Here is a 14,907-nt window from a genome sequence, read left to right as displayed (position 1 = left end):
GACGACACATATATGGCATACTGCGGCGCCATTATAAGGGAGTACCTGGCTAAGAAAAAACGAGTAACTTGCGCCGTCGAACTGACAGTGATGAAGGGAGCTATAGCGATGCACTTCGCAACATTACACGCCCTTCCCCAGTGGGACATGTCCGCTGTCAGACGATACAATGATAATATTGGCATGAGAAGTATCGCCCTTACGGGTGACCAGTGGAAACCCCGATCGACTTGCCTCTGGATTTTAAAACATCTCATCCTGGTGTTTGTCTTTAATATGTTCTTAGGCATGTTCCTAATTGTGTTTTGTTTAAGCTTTATTTAATTTGACAAATTATCAATTTCCTATATTTATTTATTCTTTTTCTAAATTTTTGAAATATGTATGTAAAGTCACCGTTGCAATACTGACGTTACAATTGCCCCGCTTTGGTGTGTTCTTTAGTATTTTTACACCCGCACGCGAGAAACCTAGCCCGTGAGAGAGAGAAAACTTTCGCTAAGAGCGAGCTTTTGTGGGAGCACCAAGTCTATATAAGCAACCCGCAATTCAAAACTTTTTGTAATTTTTGCCTGACACGGAATCGGAATACAGAGGCTTCTGCTTGCGATATATTTCACCGTTCGCACTTGTTTACGTTTGCCATTAAAAATTTCCAAAAAAGCTACCGAGTAACATCGTTTGAATCGCCGGTGGCAAGGATATAGAACGTGTGCCGTTGTGCGTTGGTGGATCGCTTTAAAATGTGCGTTTTAATGTCGAAAAGGCAATTGCACCGAAGAGAAAAGCCCGAAAACCCAAAAAGCGTGCTCGCCAATTAACTCCAGCTTCGCGCCGCCCTCTGCCCCCGCCCCCTCACCTGTTCGCTCTGCACCTCTCGCTCTCTCTTCAATTGTGCAAGTGTATGTAAAAATGTGAGAGCAGAGAGCAATAAAAAAACCACACTACGTGCGCGTAATAAAAAACGAGGTGGGCTGTGGGCGGGCGGCGGTGCAGGCTGCCTGCCTCCCAATCCCTCCCCAGAAAATACAATATACATACATACAGAAATCTACCTATACGCTGCTGTTGTTGTTACTTGAAGGTTTTTTTCGGTGGGGGACAATCAATAAACACGAGAGCTGCGTGTGAAAAAGAGACAGCGAGTGCGGAGTGCAGGTGGAGAAAGAGAGAAAGAGAGAGGGGACGAGAGAGGGGATCGCGCATATGATTCAAATGCCGGTTTTAAGCGCATTTTAAGTCTTTAACAAGTGCAGTGATCAATTAACTAATTAATTGTCCTAATCAGCAGTCATTCGATTTGCCAGATATCATATCTTGTTGGGATTTAACAATAGTTGGAGACAAGCTTAAAACAAGTGCAAATGCAATTGCAACTGCTACCTGCGTTATCGACTCCTATCGATATTCGGAAATTGGGTCACGGGCGGCAGCTTTGCAAGATGCCAATCAGAATTTGCCCCTACATTATTGCAAGCCCAAGAAAATCAAGCAAAATAAGTCAAATTTTGGGGGTCAGCGTAGGAGTAGCAAGCAACGAGAAAATAAACAAAGATACATGCCTCAATTATACACAAAAACCAAAATGTTTTTTAAGGCCAAATAAAATGAACAACTACATAAGCATAAAAATTAAAATTCCTCCTTCTTTAAGCAGGTTTTGATACATTTTTAACATTAAGCAAACTAATCACCTCAATTTTTTCCGCTAATTTGTGCTTCCTATTAGGTTTTGCAAAGTGACAACCACAATTCACCTATATATGTATTATTTATAACCCAACAAATGAATTGTGGTGGCTCGATGTAGCAATTCAAAAATAAACAATAATTGCATTTAAGCACACACGAAAACAAAAATGTTTATTCAAGCGAAAAATAAATTCGGGCACCCAATTAATTAAGCAGTTACATTGGCGAACAACACAAATGTTTTTCTTTAAAGTTTAAACAAAATCCTAGCAGAACACCGTTAAATATTGGTTAACGTGATCTTTGGCGGGTTATTATTATTTTTCGGCTTTTGGGAAATTCCAGCAAGGCATCCTTATTAAACATAAAGCAAGTAAAGTGAAACCGAACAAAAAGTAATTACATGGACGAAAGTTCACCGTATTCAACCTAAAAAGAGAAAAAAAAATGATAAACATGCGCTGCGCACCAGTCCAATTAGTTTAATGGTTGAAGCTCGTCTTATTGGCGATATAAAAGTGTACAGCACGAAAACTAAAAATTCACTTAAATCTCAGTAAATACGAATCTAGCAATCAAAATCTAATAACCGAAATACTTTCAAAACATCAAACAACAGCGAAAGCGGCAAGAAACACCAACTTCAACCATCCAAAAATAAAAGTAGAAAAACAAGGAAAATCCACGAAAGTAACAAATTAAATTTGGGTTTTAGCCAAAAAAACGAGAGAGAGCTAAGGAACATAAAAAGGCGAGCGAACGAAGGAAGAGCCGGAGGAGCAGGTGAAACAGGTGGACGCAGGAGACCCACCCACCCGAAAGAAACCATCACCACCAGCAGGTGACAGCAAAGCAGCAGAAAGTCAGGTGAGTCTCGCGCCGCATTCGCATTCGCATTGGAATCCATTCCATTCCGCCTCCCATTCTGCTGCCATTTGTGTTTGCTCCCCGTGCGATTAAATATTTCACGCGCTTATCAATTGCTCAAGGGTTGGCATTGCTTGATAAACAAACAACTAAGCAACTAAAGAGCAAACAGAAATTAAAAAGCCAGCAAAAGTTGCCTACTTTAGCCAGGCGAGGTTATACAGGTAGGGGGCGGGGATCGAGGTGCTCAGGAACCCACCGAGATATTCTATAATGAGCGCCACAATATACCTATACTCGTATATTGCTAAAATGGGTACTCGGGAAATAAATCAGTAAAAACCCTCCAAAAGCTTTTACAGAAACGGAAGGTGCTATCTTGTTATATTGAGATATTTGGAAATTTAAGAAAAGCATTCAAGTGCACTAATATAACTATGTAGTAGCAACAACGATTTAAGAAATGTATGCGTTATGCAGTTTAGTTGTTGGATCTATGTACATATATACAAACATATATATATATACATATATATACTTCCGCTTTATTATGCAATAAATAAATTCATAAAAACTTGATAAAAGGGTTGAACTTTATAAAAATAATAAATATACATATAAATGGTATATAAATGGTACCGAAAAAATTGGGTTGGAAACTAATTCGTAAAAACATTAATATACCCGTTAACTGTAAAGTAAAAGGGTTGATTCGTTATAAAGTATGTAACCGGTACATGAAAGCGTTTCCGACAATATACTTTTTTTTTTATCAATAGCCGAGTCGATCTGATCCGTCCTTCTGAACGTAGAGATCTCATTTACTATTAAATCTAAAATTTTGAGATTATACATGCAGACATAGACGCAGCGCAAGGTTCCCTGATGTTGCCATGCCCAGTTTCGAAAAATGTGTTAAAAGTTGTATTTTATTCTTCTATTTTTAGTTTGCCCATTTCTATCGATGGGCCAAAAACATTTTGGCCCCGCTACCTTTAAACAGCTACCTTTAGCTGTTTATTTTTTGCCTTTGCCTGTAAACTCTCTCGTACGCACTCCCACTAGCTGAGTGACGGGTAATTGATAGTTGAGGAACTCGACTATAGCGTTCTCATGTTTTTAAACTGAAAAACCGCTCGAAAACTAAATTCCCCAGTTATATTCCCGTAATCCGACTACATTTCCCGGTCTGAAAATCCTCTTTTCTTCTTTTGCCAACGAAATCCCGATAACAAATTCTGAGGCTCTTTCTCGATGAGCTTTATTTGCAATTAATTCCATTTTGTGTACTTGGCATTTTCGCCAAACAGGGAGACGAGAATAAGAACCCGGCAACACAGTTGGCCAAGAACCAAGAGACGAGAGACAACCATCCATCAGCGGGAAAACTCACAATTTCCAACCCAAATTCAATTCCAAGTTAAGAGGGCAAGATGTGGCCCGAATCTGTGCACACATTCATAGGTACATAGAGAAATCAGTGGCAGGACGACTTCAATGCGTATTCGATTCAATGGCCCGGGGCCACCACCCTTGAAAGGCCCTTATTCCGCTCATGGCCTCCGGCCTACTCCCTCTCCTACTACCACTCCCACTTCCTTTCGGCAGCAGATTCCTGTCATGTCCTCGCGTTTCCTGGCCCCGTGGAGCTTGTGGCCCGGCTTAGTTTCAGCTGGGATTCCTCGTTTATTGATTGATTTCCCGCACTCGTGTCCAGCCATAATGGGGCCCACACCGGGAATAAAAAGTCATCAATAATATTTGCTCAACATTGGGAAATGTTCTAAAAATATAACTTAAAAAACTGACAAATTGTAGTGAAGCCCACCCCCGAAAAGAAATTAATGAAAAAGTTGCCAGTCGGCTTAAGGGCATTATTATTGACAGAAGTCCTTTGGCTTCCATTTATGTTTCATATTTTGTAGGTAGTCTGGAACTGGAATTGACAAGGGGGAACACAGCGGCACGTGAAAAACTCATCACAAAAACGAAAGGACAATGAAGGCGAGGAGCGCTCTTTATTGTCCTCGCTTTTGTTTTTATTCCCGTCTATATACATCTTTCTCTTCATTTTCTTTTATGCAAAACAATTGGCCGGGAAAATTGTTTTTCAATTCTGATTCGCAATTAATTTTGCAATCCAGAAATAGAACGCATCGCGTAAACAAAAGCAACGCGGCGTATGCGCAATATTTGCTGAATATTCAATTTCCACCTGGCCGAAAAACATGGAAATCAGCTTTGGTGCGCCGTCAAACTTAAGTTGATATTATTAATTAGTTGCACAAGTTTGTGAGTTCTGATTTGCGGTGATAATGCCTCGAAACTTTGACGGATGTTGATAAATTATGTGTAAATATGAAATGTTCATGCCCAAAGTGAGTCACACTCTCTCCGAAAAATTATTGCGCATAATTTGCGTCTTCTTCAAAAAGTGGCCACCAAATTTTTGGGGCTGCCTGAATAAATAATCATAATTCCCCCTCCGCTTTCTTGCACGACGCCCCAATCCAGCAAAAAAGCGAAATGAAAAGAAATATTCACACAGCGAAAATTTAATTGTTTGGCCAAAAGGAAAGAAGAAACGAACGGAACGGAACGAAAACGGCCAATAAAAACCACGACCTTCGGCCAACAAAAAGCGAACCAACATTGAATCAAATCGCCCAACACTGCCTCTTTCGTTATGTACGTATATATGTAGAGTGTGCTAAGGGGATCCAGATTGCTATTCAAATTCGGGAGCTCTTAAAAAGTTCCCTTTTTTTATGCTTTGCTCCACCAATTAGGATACGAAAATCGATACGAGACAGCCGCAGAAACTAGACACATTATTAAGTGGTGATTACTATTTTTTTATTTAAAAGTAATGGTTTTTTAATGGTTTAACATAGATGTAAGGTACTTAGCTTTTGAATACGCTGATTCGTTATAATTCGGGTATAATACTCCATCTTTTCCATTAGAAATGTCGTCTATGACATTCTTTAATAAATATATGCACTGTTCTTAACTTGAATTTTATGTGATTTAATTGATTGTGTTCCTATTTCTCCTCCTTTAAATTGCAAGTTAGTAAGCTAAAACTCCAAACGAATTTGTTTGTCAACTTCTGGCACTTTTGTGTGCCAAATGGGATTTACTTGTCGTGTTTTCGGGACGCATCCTTCCATTACAGCTTCACTTTCTTAGCTCATTTGATTACACGAACTTGGGAAGTTTTCCCTAGTTTTCTTTTTGCTGCCGCCTAAGACCTTTTCGAACTAATTAAGAGGGCAACCGCATTTTGCTCTGATGGCAGGGCCAAAGTTTCCCCTGGCTTTCCTTGACTGGATGTCAGTCATTTGGCCTCCTCGCTCCCGGGAAACTTATCTTGATTAAGTTTTATATTTTTTGCCCTCATACATACATGCATTTTTCCCAGACTATGTATATCTATATTGAATAACCGATAAACTTGCCGACCCGCGATAAGCGGATGCGGCACGTGAGGCCGAAACTATTATTAGATGAGTTCCAAATAGATTAAGTATACGCCGCCGTCAGCCAATTAACTGGCGATCTATGAGCTCATTGATCCCATGCGATTCGATTCGATCCAATCCGAACGGATTGCTTTCTCGGATGCGGTTTCAGTTTAGTTTTCCCAGGTTGTCAATATGCCACAGATGTCACTTCTTTTGGGGCAGCCGATGACAGCTCCCCTGAAATGTGTCATCGGCGAAAAAGCGAAGCTAAAAGCTGGCCCCATTTTCATTTCATTTTATTTGTGCCCGACGCGGTTTATTAGTCGTAAATTTCTGTGCGAAACTCATAAATTTCATTGTTTGTGTGGATTTTAATATGCACGCCGTTTTCCTGCAGCTCAGCAAAAAATGTCGAATGCTGAACGCTCGAATGAAAAATCAACCACCCACGCCTAGGATACTCAAGTGTATGCATATAAGACATACATACATATGTCAGCAGTCTTCTGGTGGGCCACATTGACCCACTGAGTTTTCGTCTCGAGTCTGTCTCAATGTCAGCAGTCTTCTGGTGGGCCACATTGACCCACTGAGTTTTCGTCTCGAGTCTGTCTCAATCTGAAGTCCCCGGCTACTGATAACTTATCTAGCGCCCACTGACGCATTTGAGTGGACTTACTTATATCTAAAGTCTTGGCTTATCATATATATTCAAGCAGATATCTCTTATGTGCATGCTAAGTAGGTTTGATACTTTATTCACATCAGCTATTTCTGTGTCATTGTGACTGTGCTTAGTGAAATATTTTATAGATTGTTTAAAAACTCTCCCTGTAAAGCTATATATACAATATTTAATTTAAAATATCTTTTTAGCTTATCTACAAGGTCAGAGCTTATCATTTTATCGAGCACTTGTGTGTGTGTGCTGGCAAAATGAGTATGATTTGATGACGCCTTTTGGCTGATGACACCTGCGGTTGCGAGTCCTCACTAATTAGAAAAACTTTTCTAGTACAGTGGTAACTTTTAACTTTTGTTGATTGCAAAACTTTGCTTTTCGTAGTGGCCAGGTGAGGGGGCTCTACCGCTTTGGGGGGTAGGTGGTCGGGGGGCTGGTGGTCGGAAATGATTGACTGGCTGATGGGCAGCAAAATTATCTGGCTGCTGTTGCTGGTCTCTTTCACTTTCAGACCGCTCCACTCACGCACTTTATCTCACGAAACTTTGACTTTAATCGATTTAACAATTTTTCCCTTAACCCCTGTTGGCCCCCAATAACCCAGCCCCCACAAGCCCCCCTCTGCCCGAAGGCCAGCTGACGAGCTTGTTGTGTTGCCCACAGGCAAACATCAAAAGTCAAGCAGCTGCGTGACGTCAATTGGAGCCACGAAGCGAAGGCCACCGGAGTGGTGAGTGGGGGGCGGTTGTTTGCCCCCGTCTTATGGAGAGTGTGGTCAAAAGAACGGCCCACACATCCCGCACACACCAAACCGGGCCGGCATTACTTCTATTTGCCCACGTACAGTGTGTAATCTTCGAGCGATTGACGAAGTACTGCTCCCCAGATACATATATTCCATATGACTACATGTGGCTGTTCGAGAAATTGGACAATTGTTTTAGATTCGACTGCGACTGCTCAAGCGAAAGCTAGTTATTTTCTGCTCAAGCATGGCAGGCAAGGTAAACAGTTTGAGCAGAGTTACATGGCATGTTGACCAGTTTGAGATATGTTCACTTAAAAATCAAACCAAAACAACCTAAACAAAGTGTGGACTACGGTGATATTTCTTGTTTAGTTGATAGTTAGTAAATGGTATTAAATGTACCAAACACTGTACGAATTATTTGGCACCAACATGCACAAAGAGTTACAATGCCCTGTTACTCTTACACAAAAGAAAACGGGTGTAATTTTAAAACTAATAAGCGACCCTTATGAGGTCCCTTCTAATTAACTTTCCCAGATCCCAGCTTGATTAGAGGGTGCGAGAAATAGCTTTAAAGTATCCCCCTTGATGATGTTCAAAGGAAAGCTCAACCCACCTTGGCAAACAGAAAACCCGCCTGGCATTCGGTGTATTTATGAAATACTCGGGTGACTTCGGGATACTTCTCGGAATATTCCTTTATACAACTGCCCACACATGGCCGATTTTGGGGCATCCTAATTGATAATTTAAGGGCTATCTGTCTAGCCCCACACTCCAGAAGCCCGGGGACTCGAGATTGTAAATTGGGGAGAAGTCGTCGGCTTAATTTATTTCTCTTTGAATCCGGCTGCAGGGCCCCAAGACATTGCAGGCAATTTAATTATGGAATATTTATTCAAGTGAGATGTGAAATCTGTTTTATTATTTAATCCTCTGAGCATTTCTCTCCTGTGGAAACTGGTACAATGAAGTTCTCTGCTGGTTTTTCTGGTAATATTTTGGCAAGGCAAATTGTTTTCTGCATTTTCGGGAGTAGGTTCGTTTTTCTCTTTGTTTGTCGTTTCGAAGATTATTTACTTATGCTCTGAACCCATTGTCCTCGTCCATGTTTCTCTACTATCTCTCTTGTTCGGTGAATTGGATTTTTTATTTGCGCTTTGTCCCTTTTTAGAAAAGGTCCTGGACCTTTGATTTATTGTCATGCGGCTTAAAATGTTGAAACATGCTTAAAGCACGCGCAAGTTGATCGAAAATTTGACTCTGCAACTTCCTTCTTTCCAGCCAACCTTTTTCACTGTCTACCTTATGTTTTTTCTTCCCCCAAGTCTTTCGAACAACATTATTTTTTAGCAGAAAAGTTTGGCCAAATTCTGCCACGTGTAATGGCCATAAAGTAGCACTGGCAAGGCCGGTAGAAAATAAAACAACTGAGCTGAGTAAATTTAATTTTTCATGCCAAGCAGCCGGGGCTGGAAAGTGAAAATATTTGCCAGGATGGGATAGGATATAGGTCCTGGGGGCATGAAAATCCCAGATACATGTTGCGCTTTTGTGGGCTGACTCTTTATACGATATAAATGTGTATATATGATTGTGGTGCACATATGCAAGCTGTATGGTGCCACACCCACGGAAAAATATACCCAAACTCGCAGAACATATGCAACCCATAAATAAACATAAGTTGTCGCTGGTGCTCCCGTTTCGCTGCTCTTTTTCTTTATGGCCACCAAGTAAGTGCTTTCTTTTCCCCATTTGGATATATGTACATATATATTTAAATATGTATATATATATATTTACATATGTATATAATTTCCATTGTTGCTGCGGTCGAAAGGGAGTGCGAAAAAGATACAATTTTGTGTGGGTCGGAAATCGAAGTGGGGCCGTCAATTGTGTTTTATTTTACAGACCCTCGACAGCTTCTGTATTTAAATATTTTCTGTTGGCTCTATTTGGCTCCGTTTGTAATTTTTATCGCCTTTTAATGAGCCTGCCAGCTTATTACTTCGATGATTTCTTTTCTGCCTGCATTGCATTTTATTGATTATTTATTAAAGGTATATTAAACAGTTTTAAAACCTGCATTCTATGCAATGCTCCATTTTGTAAAAAAACTAGTCTAACCTTAAATAACCTAAATATGAAGCTTGCAAATTTATTTAGGAAATATTGATATTTGTTTGATATTTATAGTGTTTTTCTACGTATTTTGTTCACCGTGCATGTCATATTTTAGTTATTCAATTGAAAAGAATGTCAAATTGAATGTGCTTTATAGCGCGATTATTTAATTAACATTTAACTTTCGATTCATTTTTTTAATCCATTGATTTGCTGACAAATTAATTTTGTGGCAAAAAAAAACACTTTAATCTTTTAGCTGGTGTAATTATTTAGGTATCATCGCTTCGTTTAGCATTTATTTAGATATAAATTAAAATATTTTCCCTGCCACTTTTTCGGACTTCTATCACCGCGCGGAATCGTCATTTGTTTCGGCACTTTTTGTTGGCCCGATACGCTGCTAATTATGCAATTAATTTGCGGCCTCTGTCAATGGCTTGTGTCTAATCACTGTGTCATTTGTTTGGGGCGCACATATTTCGAGTTAAGTGCTCGAGTACCCGATTCCGTATATTTGTGGTACTCGGCGTGGAATGGCGTGAATTTCTGAGTGATTTGAATATTTAAATATGCATTCAGTCACTCGTTAGACGAGTGTTGACTAAATGGCCTTAGTTTTATTTATCGCACCACAAATGTCACTCGAGCGTTTCAAATGCCTTGCATACTTTTTTCAACCATTATTTGGTCGTTGTTTTTGCACTGACAGGTGTTACACGTCATCGGCTTATGAATCGGCACGGCTTTACTTTTTCCAACGCTCGAATTGTCCGATTGTTTTTTGCTGCATATGCATTGGCTTTTATTGGCTTGCAATGGCTTTCCCAGCGCACCGGGCTAATTCTAAGTACCAATTTAGTATGGCCCGAAGCAGGACAGGCACTCGGTGTCACCGCCAGTTGCGATTGCAGCACTATAACAGCCTTGTTCGCCTTGTCAACCTCACTTCCTGCCACTTGGAAGTACAGGCCGAGTTCCACAAGTTGGATACTATTTTCTGGAAAAATGGGGTAAATGCCATTCTTTAGTTCTTCGAACAAAGAATGTAACACAATCTCTTACAGTTTTAATACTAATTTTTGACTACTAATTTTTCTTTAATGTAATTTATATTTAAAGCTAGAAATTTATCTCATTTTAAGCAACGATTTAAAACAGAATTTGAATGAACCAAATGATTTAACAAAAATATATTTAAAAATGTACTATTTCACTTTGTAACTATATATACATATGTCAGATGTAAAACACCTCCTTGCTTGAAATTTTAGCATTTTATTTCATCAAATAGGTATAGAACCTCTATCGTCTATTTAAGGAATAACCCACAATATGTTCTGGCGTTCAATTGTTTATTCTCAAAAATAGTTTTGGGCCCATTATTACTTGAAAACGTAATTTGCGGAAAATCAGGTTAATCGAGTTGACCTGTAAGTACAGACACATGACGTCACCGTCTCCTTGTTGGCTAAGTGATTTCCAATGCAGTCGGCAAAGCAGGCCAAGTGGGGAGGGCTGAGAGAGTGGAAGGGGATATGGATCTGGATCTGATTTGCATAAATGTCGGGCGGACGGTGGATAATAAAGTGGCGAGTGGCTAGAGCTGCGACCATGGGAGCCTCATGCATGCATATCGTCAAAATGGCACAGACCGAAACACAAAATTTGCGTTCGCTTAGCACATTTCGCACATTAACCCACATGCGAAAAATGGGGGACGGCCAAGGAAAGCCTTGTTTTGTCTATTGTTCACGTTCTTTTTTGCCATTTTCAAGGCAGAAACCTTTCTCAAACAGCTTTTTGCATAATTATCCAGAAGGTAGAAGCGAAAACATCCAGCAAGGCGACCTGGTTACAAAAAGCACACATTCAAGTGCTTATATTTAGATATTTCACCTAGGAATAATTACAGCCCGCTTGCAAAGCTTACAGTTTATTTAACTCGTCCCCTTGTTTGAGGACTAATTAATTGAGTTGGCTTAATTGCGATGCGTAGCTGGGCCTACCAAAATTATATATACTCTTATGTACATATCTGCGCATTGTATCTATGTGCTATTTCAGCCTTTCAGACTTGAAATCTGGGATGCCACAATGTATGCTGCAGTAATTGCCAAATTGCAAATCCAAAATGCGGCTTTTGTATCTCGAGTTGTAGAACAATGGTCATGTTGTCTGTAATCGGAAGTTGGCAAGGATTCATTTGCTTGACGTCATTAATTCAATGGGAAATGCACCGACAGGTCCTACAAACTCAAAACATATTAAATAAATAAATTGTAGAACATGAAACGTGCAATCTCATTAAAACCTTCTCATAATCAAGGTTTTCTGCTCCTACAGAGTTGTTAATTGCGTTTTGGAACACTTTTAATTATCGGCGAACTCGCACTCCGGAGCAAACACCAGAGCAGATAATATCCACAAATTGGCCTGTTTTGCGCTGTTTGCCCGCCTGAGTAGTGTAGTAATCCGTGTTTTGGGCCTTTTAGTTTATCGTCTTGAATTGGGCAACGGCAATCAATGCGCCAAGCGAACTGGAACAAAAAACACCCAGCCACTCGGCTTTTGTTGCTATTTGCCGCGTGTTTCTGCTTTTATCTATACTGCCATGTTGTTAATTGCCGAAAAACTTCGGGCGCAAGTTTTGCTTTTCTTCACGTTTTGTTATTCGCTTTTCAGTATTTCTATTTTTCCACCCAATGTTTTTTTTGCCTTTTGCCTTGTTTGGGCACGCGCCGTTAAAAACTGCCACGCGCAACAAATTTTTGGGAGATGGTTCGAGGAAAAGGAAGAATCGTGTTTGAAATTAAACTGAGAAAACGACAGGCGAATAGAATCTAGGAACGTTTTTATGGTGTAAGAGCGGCGGCAGCAACAAATGTAGATAAACGTTTTGTTACAACACATAATCGCTTTTCCTAGGGTGGCTTCAGATACAGATACAAGCACATCCGTTTACTCACACACCGAAGGGTGGAAGGCACAGTGAACACTCTGTATGGCGCAACTGGCTAGTAATCTTCTGCAACATTTTCGTGCTGGTGCTGCTTTCATTTTGAAACAACATTCTCATCGCATAGTTACCTTTGAAAATAAAAGAGTACAATTTAGCGAGGTATACCATATTTCATATGGCCGGTATTACTTCCATTAAAGCGCTTTCCTAGGGCTCACTGTACTCACTGGGAAGGTACTCGCGTTTTATGTATCCGCGGGTAGAAGCTTTTGCTTTTGCCGCTGCCACCTTTAAAAGTATCTGAATCTCCATCTGCAGACAAGTATCTGTATCTGCTGCCGCCCCAGCGAGCAGGCAACATAATTGCTCACTAATTTAACGCTAATGGACATCAATTTAAGCATCCATCCAGCAGTTTATCATTCTGGCCATAATCGCCTGATGGCCGGAAGGATCGAAGGGATGCTGCCTTAAAATTGTGCGTAGATAGCATTGGGAATTTAACTATTCATAGCCAACAGATTGCATGTCCTAAATAAAAGTGAGACACCTGACGGGTCTTTGACAAATTCAAATGATATACTTGGAAGTCCGAACTAAGCAACTTGTTAATCAATTGCGAAATAGATTCTGGAGTCTGGCTTAAAGAGGACAGCTTTAAAGGTCCTCAGCTATTAGAAATTCAATTTTAATTAAATGATTAAAACGGGATGAAATTAACATGAAAAATAAGTTATCTTATTTTCTATGTTAAAGGAAAGCAAGTATTCCCTAATACTTAGAATTTGCCAGACATATTTCAGAATATTGTTCAGCGTTTTGTGCATCTTGCAGATCGTCTTCAAATCCAATAGATTAAAAAGTAATTGAATTGACTCCAGACCGAAGCGTGAAGCTAAGAGCAAAGAACAATTGAGACCGGGGATCTGGCCAGGAAAAAGCCCAGAGATGGCAAAGGTTAACTGACAAGTCGTTGTCTCAGTGCCACCATAACCCCACTCATTCCGGTTGAAAATTGAATGCGAAAAGCGACTTGCACACATACATATATACATATATAGGCATGCCTCGATATAAAATCGTGTGTATGCCCTGGAGAATTCTCTTTTTCGCCTCGCGTGGGCTGTAAAATTCCTTTTGACAGCTTTAAGAGTTCCGTCCCGTTGTAAAATCCATATGTACGTACACTGGGAAAAATATCAAAATATATACGATACAAATACTATAGAGAACCCGTTATATTTTAAATTACATTTTTTCCTTCCCAATTTTTGTTCATAAGCCAAAACAATTTCTGCCTCCCACTCCCATCAGCGGAGTGACGGATATCTGATAATCGAAGACCGTTACTCGTAGAGTAGAAGGGTATTCTAAACTCGTTGGAAAGTATGTGACAGGTAGAAGGAACCGCTTCCTACCCTATAAAGTATAAATATTCTAGCCGAGTCTATCTGTCGATGTCCGTCGGTTTTTCCGTCTGTCCGTCCGTATAAACTTCGAGATCTCAAGAACTTTAAAATCTTGAAAGTTGAGTTTAAGCATTCAGATGTTGCCACGCGCTCTCTTACGCACAAAAACGCCAAAAACTTTTATGTCCACTTTTAGAAAAATATTTTTATTATTTTTCATTTTTTTTTTTGACTAACTAACGGCAGCCAAGCAAACAAATCTGCCATGTATTTTGTTTTAATTGTTTTTTCAATTTCTATCGATATGCACAAAAATGTTTACATTTCTCGTTTGCACTCCACAAGCTGATAAACGGGTATCTGATATTCGGGAAACTCGACTATAGCGTTCTCTCTTGTATAAATTGTATTTTCTCTCTGTTAAAATGTACACATAATTCCTGTTACAAAGGGCTTTGGAAAAGTGTGAGTCAGCAAACCGCATCCGCCCCTTTCTTCCTGCCTTTTCACCAATTTTCCTCGCATTTTCCATCCGTTTAGAGAGCGCCCGTCATTACGCATACGACATGTGTTCTGCTGGGCGTTAATAAATCAATACCCAGACGTCGTATTTTGACAAACATTTTCAAGCTGATGACCTTTTTACTTTAACGTTAGAGAAAGAGACGGCACCTTGCACCCCCTGGGGCGTGTGGCAGAGAGGGAGAGAGGTAGAGAGCAGCGACAGTTGCAGAAACAAATAAGAAATTCGCCATTAAAGTTGCGTGACGAAGTGAAATTTGCGTCAAATACTCGCGGGACTCCTTCTTCTTCTTGTCCAGAATAAACATATATACTCTACATACGTACGTATACGTGGAGTCCTCCCACTTGGAGCAAACGACCCAAAAGTCTGAACCTCTCGTCATGTGGCGCATTTTGAGCTCAAGTGCCGGCGGCGCCCTGGA

The 14,907-nt window shown here is 40.1% G+C and overlaps 1 protein-coding gene across 3 annotated transcripts in view; it reads left to right on the top strand.

The window, feature by feature from the left end:
- Positions 1-562: 562 nt before the first annotated feature.
- LOC120457577 (cAMP-dependent protein kinase type II regulatory subunit) overlaps positions 563-14,907 on the top strand; it is a 30,859-nt gene continuing 16,514 nt past the window's right edge. The window contains exons 1-2 of one of the 3 annotated variants that reach the window (XM_039645094.2): positions 563-745; positions 2,408-2,559. The gene's annotated coding sequence lies outside the window, so the exon portion shown is untranslated. Of the gene's footprint in view, positions 746-2,131; positions 2,560-14,907 lie in introns of those variants that run through there. The other 2 variants (XM_039645099.2, XM_039645106.2) reach the window with 2 other exon arrangements.

The sequence above is a fragment of the Drosophila santomea genome, chromosome 2L, assembly GCF_016746245.2.
Source record: "Drosophila santomea strain STO CAGO 1482 chromosome 2L, Prin_Dsan_1.1, whole genome shotgun sequence".
NCBI lineage: Eukaryota > Metazoa > Arthropoda > Insecta > Diptera > Drosophilidae > Drosophila > Drosophila santomea.
Note: the sequence above shows the minus strand (reverse complement) of the source record. Positions and strands in the feature narration are given on the sequence as shown.